Raw genomic sequence first — 13498 nt, forward strand, 5'->3', positions numbered from 1 at the left:
GAACAATTTTTCTTTTCCCCGACTTTGAAACCTAAACAAAACTTCTTCTTTTAAATCATCAAGGCTCTTTGTGTCATGGGAGTTTCTTTCATGCTTTGTTATGTCATCAGCGTCTCTACTTTCTCCGCAAACTGAGAGGAGAGAGTCGCGGCCCCCGTCACGTGCACCCTGAGAAGATAGTTGTTAATCTCACCGCCGCATTTAAAAAACATTGACACTAGGGATGGCCCCAAAGACTTTCAAAAACTTGCTCTGACCAGGGATTAGTCGACTAAAAGTGGGCGTGGCACGACACAAACTGCACTCATAAAACATAAAACTTTGGGAGCTCGTGCTGCAACTACTATTCGTACATAGAAGCGACGTCAACGGTGCGTTTAAGTGCAAAAAAACCTTTAATCTCAGACTCCAGGTCCCTGCCTCACTCATACATGTGCTGTCCATACATCCATATAATCCAAATAAAGCAGTAGCTGTCTTCTTTCATCATCCCTCTCCCTGTTGTCAAATGTTCTCAGATGTTTCCCTGTCTCTGTTTCACCGTAATCTAAACATGAGCCATGTGCTTTGTTGTGAAATGCGCCGCCCACGTGGTTCCGTGTCAGACGTCCTCTCCGGCCGCTTCATTTCTTCCACTTTTGCGCTGCACGGTGTCGCGATGAATCGGTTCACGTTGTTTTAGATCGTCTGGTTTTAATTTATCTAGTGGATTGTCAGCTGTGTTGACAATTTAGACGACCACGTCACCTAACTACTCTCAACAAAGCTTATATTTCGTCTCAGACAACATATCCGATTGTCTCCTCACCACTCCAATGCACCTTTACCTTGACATCGATCTATAGCAAAATGAACGCTCACAGAGAAGATGATTTGAGATGCCATGTGTTGGTTGAAAGCAGATGTGTATGTTCCAGCTGATTCAGAGGGCCTGTCAGCAGCAAGGCAAATTCTACAAGCACACATGCGCCACTCTATGCAGAACATCCGCTGATATTCTTCTTTGTGTTAATATAAATGTGCAATTGCCCCTTATGTATAAGACCGATCTCTTTCAAAGCTTTACAAACATCCACAGCAGGGCACCTGTAATCCCGTTTAACCCCTTAACCCAAGGCCGTGGGAACCCAGGGTGCTGTGGGTGCTGCAGCACCCCCTGGTGGATCGTCTATGCATTACAGGCAATATTAACCTCTTAACTCCCGCCTGAACCGAGAGGATCTTTTTCCTCACGTCATCAGATTTTTTTTCCATCATTTTTTTGTTGGGTATTCAGCTCATTTTTGTAACTTTTTTTTTTGGTCATTTTTTATCACAGTTTGGTCATTTTTTTGTCACATTTTGGTCATTTTTTCGTCAATTTTTTCTTCAGTTTTTTATCAATTTTTTGTCATTTTTTTGTCACATTTTTGCCACTTTTTCATAAATTTTTCGTCAGTTTTTTGTAATTTTTTTGTAATTTTTTATCAAATTTTTGTCATTTTTTGTCACATTTTGTCAAATTTTTGTCACATTTTTGTCACATTTTTGTCACATTTTTGTCATTTTTTCATCAGTTTTTTCTTCAGTTTTTCATCAATTATTTGTCATTTTTTTCTCATTTTTGCCACTTTTTCATAAATTTTTCGTCACTTTTTTGTCATTTTTTGTAAATTTTTTATCAATTTTTTGTCATTTTTTGTCACATTTTGTCACATTTTTGTCATTTTTTCATCAATTTTTTCTTCAGTTTTTCATCAATTATTTGTAATTTTTCGTCACTTTTTTGTCAATGTTTTCGTCACTTTTTTGTCACATTTCCATCATTGTTTTCGTCTCAGTTTTGTTGCTATTTTCACAGCTTTTTTCCAGAAGCTTTTGGACTGGGTTAAAGCCAAACTGGAGAAAATGTGCTTGGTTCAGGTGGGAGTTAAGGGGTTAAATAAATAGGAAATAAGCTAAGAAATAGCGTTTTGGGGGGCAATCTTGTCTCTCAGCACCCCCTAGCCAAAATATCTTCCCACGGCCCTGCCTTAACCCCCGGGAAAACCAATTCCTGTTTAACCTGCAGTGTTGCCTGGCTGACGTCTGTGGGGTGGGGGCGAGAGGTGCTCTTGGGGATAAGTAAAGACAAATCCTTGCAATTCAAGAATGAACCAATTGTCGAACAACTGTATCTGCAATCAATAAATCTTCATCAACTTTTCACACATTTTACTACATAGTCCCTCTCCTGGCCTTGAACCAGCGAACTCTGGCATTAAAGTCCCTGACCTTAGCTGTCCCACCAACTGACAACAGAAATTTCATGGCCAAAACAAATATTTGTCAATTACATCGTCAGCTGTCAGCAGTGTCACCAGATAAATTACAACCAGACGATCTAAAACAACGCTACGCGGAGCTCCTCGTCTTATTTATTTTGGAAAAGGCCAGAATGAAGCGGAGAAAGACACGAGCTGCTGCGGCGTCAGGCTCACGTATCGGCTATTTCAATGTAGAACCACGGTATTTAAACTACTGTAGAAGTCATTATCTGTTTTTATAACTAAATATTAGCCCATGGTAAATTGGTCGATGGTATTGACCAAATAGTGACTTAAACTGACACACATGGATACATCGTAAGACTTCATCTTACTCTTTGCTATGAAATCCTTCCCATTGAACAGAGAAATACTCTACAGGCTCTCAGAGCAGAGGTGTCGGTGCCACTCGCTCGGCTTTTACATTTGCTTCCAATTCATCATATCACTGACCTTTTGTCGATTCACTTGGAGCGGAGTGTTTAGATGCTTTTAAATACCTCTACAAAGCTGGGAGATGAGAGCTTTGGCGAGAAAATACATCATATGAAAAAAAAAATTCACTGACTTACTTTTTTACTTACAACTGAACTGAACACAACTGTATTTTATAAAAAAAAAACCTGAAACTTGGACTCGGGCTTGATCTATTTAACCTTGGCGTTGCCGACCTGTGAATATGTGAATTTCATCGGCTTTAAATTCAAAGGTAGTTAAATGCTATCAGAATGAATTGGAATTGGAAAATAATACAAACATTCTTCCTAAATGGGTCCGAATCTGAATCCAGGCTGATGGGCAGGGCAAGGCAACTTTATTTATACTGTGCATTTTGTACACGAGGCAACTCAATGCACCTGATAGTGACTCAGACTTTTTTTTTAATGACTCAGACTTGAGGGTGATATGGATGTGAAAACAGAGTCTACATCTCAACAACTTTGGTGAAGGGAAAAATACGGTATTAAAATGTTCAAAAGTATCAATTCCTTATTCCAAATATACAGTTTTAGTAGCACAGAAAGTTCCTTCTAGTTCAGGGGTGGGCAATTAATTATCATAGGGGGCCACATGAGAAGCCAGAGGGGCAACAAAAACTCAAACTTTTTCTGCTCGACTTTATCCTATTGTACATTACACTTAATTGTGAGTTTTGAATAGCTGATACCTACTGTTATTTAGCCACATCAAACCAAGGACGCACATGCTTGTGTATTGTTATTTAGGTTATTCAACTTCTTATCCTCGTTAACTTCTACCATCGCACTGAAAGCACCTCTGCGTTTCCTTCAAACAGAGTTCGTTGGAAATGAAGCGGTGCACTATAGCAGAAGTCTCAAAGTAAATTTCCCTGGGGGCCCAAATATATCGGGAGTGTATTGCCGGGGTCCTTTAACGAAAGCTCCATAATAAAAACATGCTTTGATTGGGAAAATAAATGAATAATAATGAGCCTGACAGTAGCCTCTTAAAGGAGGGGTATTATGCAAAATTGACTTTTTCAAGCTTTACATCATGTTATTCTGTCATTCCCTCATTAAAAACATGCCTGAAGTGTTGCCTTGGCACATTCACGTATTTTTGAGTAATCTGTAAAAACTCTGATGGCGGCCATTTTAGGGATAGGTTTGCCTGAGTCCTCCTAGGAACGCCCCCACCTCCTGGAGACGCCTCCGAGCTTTCGTCACCAGCCGAGTGACCAACCACTGCTCCTCAGCAGAACCTCCTCCCCACTGATGCCACAGACAGCGTGTGGAGGGGGCGTGTCGGAAAGGGTCAGAGGCTCTTAAAGAGACAGAGGCCTATTTTAAGACATTCACTACAGCCATTTTGAGAGAGCAATTTTATACAAGGCAGTTATTCTAATTTACTGCATTTACAGACCAACAGAAGGCTTTGTCATCATTGTAGTGAGATATAGACTGGTGCTATGGGACTGAAAAAAGCATAATACCCCCTCTTAAAAAAAAAAAAAACAGCTTACACTTGTATTGTTTGTGGTTTATTATTATTAATTGCACTTGTATTGCACTTTACAAGCCTGTGTCACAAGTTTCTGTTACGCTGTCGTCATTATTCATTTATTATTCATTGCCCCACGCCCTGGGGCTGACTGTCCATTTCCCATGTGCCTGTAATGTGTTGTTTATATTCTGATCTCTTATTATGACAGTGCCCTCTGCTGGACACTACTGTTTTAAGTAGCCCCCTAGTGGCCGGACGGGAGTGAGCATTTGTTTATGGAAAGTTCTTAGGGTTTGCCCAGGTCTGCTCTAGTTAATGCAAGCATTGTAACAACATTTAAAGGAGCTGGATGCAAGTTGGCCATTTTATGCTCACTACTGCCACCTCAGGCCATATGTGTAACTGCACCTTCTATATTAAGCTCGTGCATGACGGCAATTCGGGCCGAAGTGACACCTTTTTGAGTGACAGTGCAGGATTTTAGAGGCAGTTGTGGTGAACAGGTCTGGGCTCATTCTACACATTAGGACATGGCTGGAACATGTAGGGGGAGGAAAATACTTAATTTTAACATTTTTAAACTCCCTATAGTCCCTTTAAGAGTAGGTGCAGCATTAAATAGCAGGGTTAAATAGGCGTACTGCACCTGACTGCCGTAATTACTCTTTCATTCATTCATTTAGAGTCACAAATTGAGGAAGGTGAAGAAGCCAAAGAGAAAAGCCATCCTTTTCAGCCATTAGTTCACAAAGTATAATGGACTAATACATGCAGCCTGCAGTCACTTCACCTTCTGTTTTGCTTCATAAACAAAGAATGAAAACCCGGCTGGTGTTGGTTGTGTCCTGATAAAGTCCCTGCCGGTCTCATCCCGGTGATGAATGCCACAGTGAAGATGCCTGCTTCCTGATGGACTGGATGCCAATGTAATTACAGGCTGCTACAGATGAGCTGTCTGCACCGCTCTGATAGGTCCCTCATAATGTTTGTCTCAGGGAGGGAACACTTTGTCCATTTACAGCGGTCATTAGCAAAACAGATACTGGGGGAGAGGGGCCTTCCCCGACGATGCCTTTCACATACTGTATCATTTCTATTTTTGCACGCACACGGGTCAATCCAACACGGACTCGGGAAAGATATGAGGAAGATGAAAACTTCCCCAAAATCTAAGAGAAAGATGCAGCGCTGTCCCTTCAGAGAGAGGGAAAGTAACACGTGCCTTTCATGGCAACAATGCAGGATTGTTCTTCATCTGCACCGAGCGCCCCGCAGCTCCAGCCCCTCAGCATCACAGCAAGCGCCTTTGTTCAAAGCCACAAAAGGCTGTCTCCCAAAGGCAAATCTATACAAGCGATGACAAAAGTTTGCGTCTGCCAAAAAAAAGCGACTCGCTCGTAATCACAAAGCTCTCAAGGATTCGACATTTCGTGTGTGCCGCGCGGCAATTATTTCATATTGGGGAAGCAAAATAACCACAGCGCTGAAATTTCTATCATCTCCTCCCGAGCAATTAAATGGAAAATGGCGTAATGTGCGGGGAATTTTAAACCGTGTCTGAATAGGGTTTCCAGCCGAGGCCGCGCTGCATAAATGAACAAAGTGACATTATGCAAAGCGGCTCGGCCTCCGTCACCTTTAGCGCAGGGTTGGACTGATCTGAAGGATTGGGGTGACAAATGGTCAGAGGGAAACAGGAAATGCATAAAATTACTGTAAATGATAAAAAAATAATTAAGGAGCTCATTTGTACAGAGAGTAGACTTGTTACTGTTAGTGCTACTGCGTACAAGCTAAAGCCCAGAGCAGCAGAAGGTATGCAGATGATGTCACTGCAGTGCAACAGAAGTCAAATGTCAGTGCATTTTATCGTAATATTGACTCCTCACATGAGGCCAAGGAAGCTTCTTACTTTAGGTTGCACTAATGGGATTCTTTTACAAGCCAGCCCCCTCCTCCCTGACCCCAGCCTGTCCCGGTCCCTCCTGTTTTTTTATTTATTTTTATCAGGTACAAACACATGGCCCTGATGTCCCAGCGTGAGCCCAGAAAATGCCGACTCGGCTCCCCGGTGGCACATCTCCACCCGCACCTCTCATTAACATCCTTTACAGCAGATGGCAATCCTCAAATGAACATAAATCAAGCCACTTGACGGAGGAATAAACCCACAAAACGGCCCCGGGAGAGAGCAGATAAACAGCGTCCCGGAGCTATAGATTCACTTACGCCGACGCTGACGCCGCGTTCAATCGGCTAAGTTCTATTAAAAACTAAAACTATGGAATGGCGGGGAAAAGCGCAACTGTTCTATGAAAAGCAAATTGGAACACCCTTTCTTTTTACGACCAAAACTACAGCTGTTAAAGCGTCGAACACTTCTATAACGCCACCGACAATGTATTTGCTGAAACATTTGCAGAAAGGTGCTGGTGAGTTGTGTACTTGAAGGTCAACCTGCACTACTGTCCTCGTGTCCTCAGAGGGGCGAGACACTTCACCTTGGCCCGTGTGGACGTGGATATTTGAGGTGGTGATCAGACAGATCAGGTGATGATTGCTGCAATTAACAGACTCATTTGCTTTATTGTGACATTCTGATGTCATTTCTGCTCTGTCTGAGGGATTAAAGGAATAGGCCACGGTTTTTACATATTGAGATATGTTCTTACCTTAGCTTTGACGAGTTCTTTAGGACCTGTCTGATCACGTAACCATATTTAAATAGGGAAAACGTGGAAGAGCTTGGTAGCTTCTATCTTGATCTGTTTTGGAGCTATAGAGGAGAGAGGGAGAGGCTAAATGCTAACGCCGTCTGCGCTGTGTTTACGTGACTGAAGGCACGGGTGAAGATCAGACAGGTCCTAAAGAACTCGTCAAAGCTAAGGTAAGAACATATCTCAGTATGTAAAAACGGTGGCCTATTCCTTTAAAGCTCTTAACACATCGTTTAGGAGTTTTACATTTTAAATGGTAAATGGACTCAACTTATATAACGCTTTTCTACCTTTATCAGGCCCAAAGCGCTTTACAGCAAGGAACCAGTCACCCATGCACCCGTGTTTCTCATGGTTTGCACAGCGTGCAGAGATCATTTTGCCCAATTTCAGTCACTTTTAGACCCTGTTTCGTTCTGATTTGATCTTGATCTGGGCCTAGTCAGATGTGAAACGTGTCAGAACCACTACAGTAACCGAAAAGTGAATATTAACTTCTTAACCCCCACAAAAGCGTCATAACAACAAGGATGAAAACACAACAAAAATGTGACGAAAAAGCATCCAAAATCATCGAAAACACAACAGTGACGAAAGGGCAATAAAAACGTGCCAGAGAAGCGACAGCATCGGCAGAAAAGCAACGTGAGAAAAGTGAGAAAAGAGTAACAAAAAAACATGACGAAAAATGAGAAAAAAAACAACAAAACACTTACTTTTTTTTTTTTTTTTTTTTTTCACAAATACACAACAAAAACGTTTTCAATATGTGACAAAAACCCAGCAACAACGTGACAAACGTCCAGTCTAGAGGCTTCTAGATTTGGCTAAAGCCGAACTGGAGAAAATGTGCTCGGTTAAGGTGGGGGTTAAGAGGTTTAAAGCTTTTCACCTCAAAACTGGATAGCACGGCATTTGTGGAAAAGCGTCTCAGTTGTTTACTTGGTCACGTACAATAAATAAGCAGATAAACAAACAAAGCGTGGAGAACGGAGAACTTCAGTTTGGCAAAAGGTCACAAAAAGGCGACATTCACAGCTGCGTATCGCTACATCCCCACATGTCCCGCACAGACCAAAACGACACCGAACCCAAAAAATGCAGATGGGGTTTTCGGAAACGCACACAGCAGCACGCAGATATTTGTGTATCCCCAAACATTTCATACCATTATCATCTCCCATCGCCGGCATATGCACCACCACCGCGCCGCAAAGCTCAATAATTACCCGTCGTTCCCTCTTGTTCGACCGAAACACAAGGGAGCTCCGTCTACCCACGTGATTATTCATAACGACGCCACATGGGGATAAGGACCACAATATCTACCCCGTAAAACACAATAGGAAGGCACGCATAGCACTGCCCTATCGCCATCGCACCCTGATGACTGATGACCGTGGGGGTGACCTGCCAAATTCGCATCGCGCAAGACCAAAGCTCGGCGATACCGGCTCATCCTTCAAGTTGGCGTTCGCGAGAGATGTGGGGCAGAGCGCTGGAAAAAATCAAGACTATAACGGCCTAGATAATAAATATTTCTGTAAACCCTCGGGGATTAGCCACTGTCAGTTGTACAGGAGATAATCCAGCGCGGCACCATTGGAAAGCGCTGCAGCGAGACGGAGGTTTAGATTGGATTAGCGGAGAAATGTGGATATTTTTGGTTTTAGCGATGATTTGGAATTACAAAACGTCTGATGATACACAGGAGCAATGTTGCGAATATATAAATGTTGGTCTTCGATTTGATATTCTTGTAAATGAGAAGATGCTCGAGGACTTGGCAGGGGCTACTACAGGAATTATTCTAATACATCACCCCAAAAAAAAAGAGCTATGAGCATTTTTTTTTATTATTACACACTAGGCCGGTGCTGTGGAGGCAATAGGTCACAGCTACAAGTGAGAAATGTCAATGAGTGGGTTTCAAAGTGAAGAATAATCTGGAAAATCTGTCCGTATAGAGAACTGGGCTCGTCCCGTTCGGTCGCATTGGGCACGGCTCGCAGCAGAAGCTTCTGTGTAAAAGTGTGAGGACGTGTGGAAAATGTGAGCTCCTCGTCTGCGCCGTATTGGTTCATAGACATGGGAATTGATTAGCACAGTTTTCACACATGCCTCCGCAGTGGCACGCCCAGGCCAGCTGCTCCGGGACGTCTGCACCGTGATGCCTCATTCTGAGACAGGGGCGTCAACGGTCCCGCCTCGAGACACTGCGAAGACTTCATTCCAACCGGGACACCGAGTCCTTTCAAAACGCAAAGACTTGTTCAGTATTTTTCTATGGTAATTTGTAGTAAATCATTAGAAATATTATGCTCATCCAGTCTAAGCGCTGACACCAGGCCTGTCACGACAACAAATTTGAAGTCCGATATATTGAGGTCAGAAAGTATCGCGATAAACGATATTATTGACTCGAACGATACTAGATGCTGTCAAGTCTCAGGCATAAAAATGACAGTAAACCTTTGTTCAAAAAGTGCAAAATCACATCCCAAAAGACCACACAAGCTGCAATAAACATGAAACATAATGAAACTCCATTTGCTTCAGTTAAAAATCAAAGTTTTACAAAGAAAACAATACGGGGCAATGCTATTAAATGTACAGACGATAGACATCGAGCCAAAAAATGTATCGTTTCTCTGTCATTTGTTGAACGATAAGTTGATATAGTGATTATCGTGACAGGTCCAGCACAGACACACGTTTTACTTTTACATTATACTACTTATGTGCATTTATATATATATACATTTACAACAGGCTAATCCTATAGGGCCAAACCAGCTCAAGATCTGTCTACTTTACTTGATCCTTTTCTAAGTGACTATTTCAACATTTGATAAACCCACGTTCTCCTTTATAAATCACACTTAGAACTAACCCAGACTAATAGAAGTGGTTCCTTTACATGTAATCCCCTCCCGTTACCTTTAGAGCCGTCTTATTTTCTACTGTAATGAGGATAACTGGCATAATTGGGCAAGATAGAATAACTTCTTCTTTCCGGTTATCTCCTCGACTGTCTCACTGAAGGGCCCTGCTGAGGCACTGTGCCGCTGGTGCAAGTGTAAATAATAGAACTAAAACTGGAGCGGAGCTTTAGTCAGAATCTGAGGAGAGAAGAGGGAAAAGACCCACACCTGAACCAGCCTGACCCACCAACAACCTGCCTTCACACAGAATCCGACATAACTGCGCATTGTACAGGGCACAAGCTTCGACTCTCAAACCCCACAAAGCAAACAGAAAGCCCCATGTTGTATTTACAGGCTGCGTGAAGCTTTTGTTCTGGGAGATCTCGAACACAGCCAGAAAGTCACGTGTCTGCTGCAAGAAAAACACAAGTATGATTGAATTCACGTTGTGCGTCAAACTCCACGTGCGAAAGCAAGCGCTGCTCCGCCGTCTGGGAACAAACAGAGTCATTTGTCAGATTGCCAGGCTCGCGATCATTAGAGACGAGAAGAAACCCCCACCAGCTTGGACCAAAAACGACTATAACATTCATTTTATAGACAACTTCTTACAAAAGTTTCTCACCGAAGAAGGCCGGTCAGTCCTGCAGAGAACTCAACCTCGTCACAGATAAATTATTCAAGGCAAAGCAAAAGTGGATTTGAGGGTTATCCAAAAAAGAGTTCAATTCAAGTGGCTATAACTCATATCTATAGCACAGCTCGGCCATAATGGTCTTTGATAGAACAGAAGCAATGGAGGAATAAAAATGTAAAACCTTTCCCTATATCCCCTGAGAGTGAATTATATCAAACTCAATCCTCTGTCGCCGGCAGAGTGATGAATTACCCATTGTAGCGGCAAATTTTTCCTGTACGAGTGGAAGTATTGGGTGAATGAAAAATGGCCCGGGCCGCTCTCCCCCCACATGTCGACGGCTGCTGTATTTTCAGAATGCTACAATGGAAAAGTCTTTAAGGGCAGAGTTCTTCCTGCAGCTCATCACACTTCACTGAGATCCTGAATCAGCGCTTTCCTCACAATGACTAATGTCCGAGTCCAAGGGCCGGTCGAGAGGGTGGTTCAGCTAAAGTACAGGGCAAAACTGCAGAGGTGGAAGAAGTGCTTCAAATGCAGTGTATCGAAAAGCAATGCAACAAGTATATTCATTAGGACTTTGCACAAACTTTTACTGTGATTACAACTCCTACAATTCGTACGCTGCCAGATCTGCTAAAACTACTCTTTGTTTGGAACTAGGGCAGGGCAACATGGCCTAAAACCTATATCACGATGTATTTGACAATATAATTGACAATGGACAAATTACTTCAAAATCCCAGCCTTACGTCTTTTGGGAAGATTAATTCAGTAATATTTTATTCATTTTTTAACGGCATACTAATTTCCTCATATGATCTACTCGAGACTGACGATTCTACAGTCAGTGTTTATGCTGCTCTGATGGAGCTGAGCGTAACATAAATTATATCATCAAAAAATTAGATCGCGATAACGATATGCGATACGATATGGCCAAGCCCAATTTGGAACTACCAGTTCTTTCTCTGACAATTAAAGTGGAACACTTTTATGTAATGTGGTATTTTGAGTTTTCAGTCTGGATCACTTTTAAACAAGGGGTATTAGTATTATTCTTGCAGGTATTTGGTAATATTCTCAAACACATTAATTATGGGCTGCTCGATTATAGAAAAAATTACAATGATAATTAATAAAAGCTTGTGTGACTGAAGGGAAGCTATGGCGAGTGTTCTTACTTCACAATGACAGGATTTAGCTTAGCAAGAGATGGAGGGGTGAGGAAAGCGTTTCCTGGATACGTAGGACTTCACAAGGATCTGTTTGGGAGCAACTGGGAAAGATCCAAAGACTACTCAAAATTGAGTGGCTCGAAATACCGTATGTTTTTGATGAGAGAACAGTATTATAACATGGTTAAAATCTCTAATGATGGAGTAACAATCGAATCTGAACTTTTCCAAAAACAGCCTGGAAAGGATCATGTGTAACTGCTGGGAAGTACGTTTCTTCTGGCTTAAATCCCTCTATACATCCGTGTTAGAGAGCGTTAAAGGAACAGGCCACCGTTTTTCCATACTGAGATATGTTCTTACCTGAGCTTAGACGAGTTGATGCATAACTGTCTGATCTTCACCCGTGCCCTCAGTCACGCGAAAAAGACCAAACATGTTGTTAGCATTTAGCCTCTCCTCCTCTCCTCTATGGGACCAAATTAAACATATCAATTCTCTAAGTGGATAAAAAGGGGTACTATATTGTAAGGCGTAATAACACCTTAGGAGCACTTCGATGTTCGTGCAGTAGTCGAAGTGCTCCTTAGGTATTATTACGCCAATCGTTTCATTCTGTGTAACTAGACTTGGATCGTGTAAACGTTCATGTAGCCGTATTGAAATAGGGAAAACGTGGAAGAGCTTCTAACTTCACCCCGTTTGGGTCCATGCGGAGAGGAGGAGAGGCTACATGCTAACAACATGTTCGGTGTTTTCGCGTGACTGAGCGCATGCCTACAGACCACACAGGTACACATCAACTCATCTAAGCTAAAGCAAGAACATATTTCAATATATAAAACGTTGGCCTGTGCCTTTAAGCTAGGTCTTGGGATCAGGAAGTCAACTAAACAACAACACAACAGATAACCGAAATCGACTGTATTGCAAATTCTACCGCGATCGCTTACATGTAACACAGGGCCAATCCCGAACACAGAAAACTGAATGTCCGCCGAGCTAAAGCATGCTAACACCTCTTTGAAAACCCTGTAATTAGCTGGGCGTGTTAATGGACGTGTTAATTAGCATCTTGGCTAGCTGAACTTAACCACTCTCCCTTATGCAGATGCCATACACAGACCCACTTAGCACGTACGATGTGCAATTACAACGACTCACCCGTCATTTACCTGCAGCTTTTAGCATGAGGCTATTAATTATGGCCTTGGGGGTACAGCAATAGCAAAGTTAAGTTTTATCTCCAACTTATAGATAGAAAAAAAACGAATAAGGCAGATGCTCGCCTTTGCTGTAATTACGCCTCATTTGGAGACGTACTTAGCGGCGGCCTGTTATTAGCGCCTGAAGCTAATGTGTGCGAAAGACGTTACACGGAAATGCACAACAGCCATTAATGGATTCTGACGCATTTTGAGACAAATATAAAACAAAAAAAAACAAGAAAGATGCCGGAAAACGCTGAAGAGGTTTTCAACTGACCTTTTCAGTCTGAAGTGATTGATGTGAAAGAACGGAGCACATTTCTGAGTTTCACCAAAGACAGTGACGAGGCTGATGGGGGACGGGGAATCGGGGGTTGTGACTGCAAGCTGTGCATTTACAAACGGAATAATTTACACGGAGGACGAGGCAAGGGCAACGATATCGCAATCGGAAGCAGAAATTAACTTCACAAACATGACAAGCCACAACTGTGCATCTCCCCTTCATAATAAACTCCTCACAATAAATAGGCCAAGTAACATATTGAAGGATTTGGGCTTATTATTCAAATGCACCATAA

At 42.3% G+C, this 13498-nt stretch overlaps 1 protein-coding gene across 3 annotated transcripts in view; it reads right to left on the reverse strand.

Moving 5' to 3' along the window:
• The window catches only part of kaznb (kazrin, periplakin interacting protein b), a gene marked incomplete at its 5' end in the record, with an annotated part of 161686 nt that overhangs the window by 43344 nt on the left and 104844 nt on the right, over nt 1-13498 (reverse strand). The gene's annotated exons all lie outside the window — the stretch shown is intronic.

Source organism: Gobius niger (genome assembly GCF_951799975.1).
Source record: "Gobius niger genome assembly, chromosome: 20".
Lineage (NCBI taxonomy): Eukaryota > Metazoa > Chordata > Actinopteri > Gobiiformes > Gobiidae > Gobius > Gobius niger.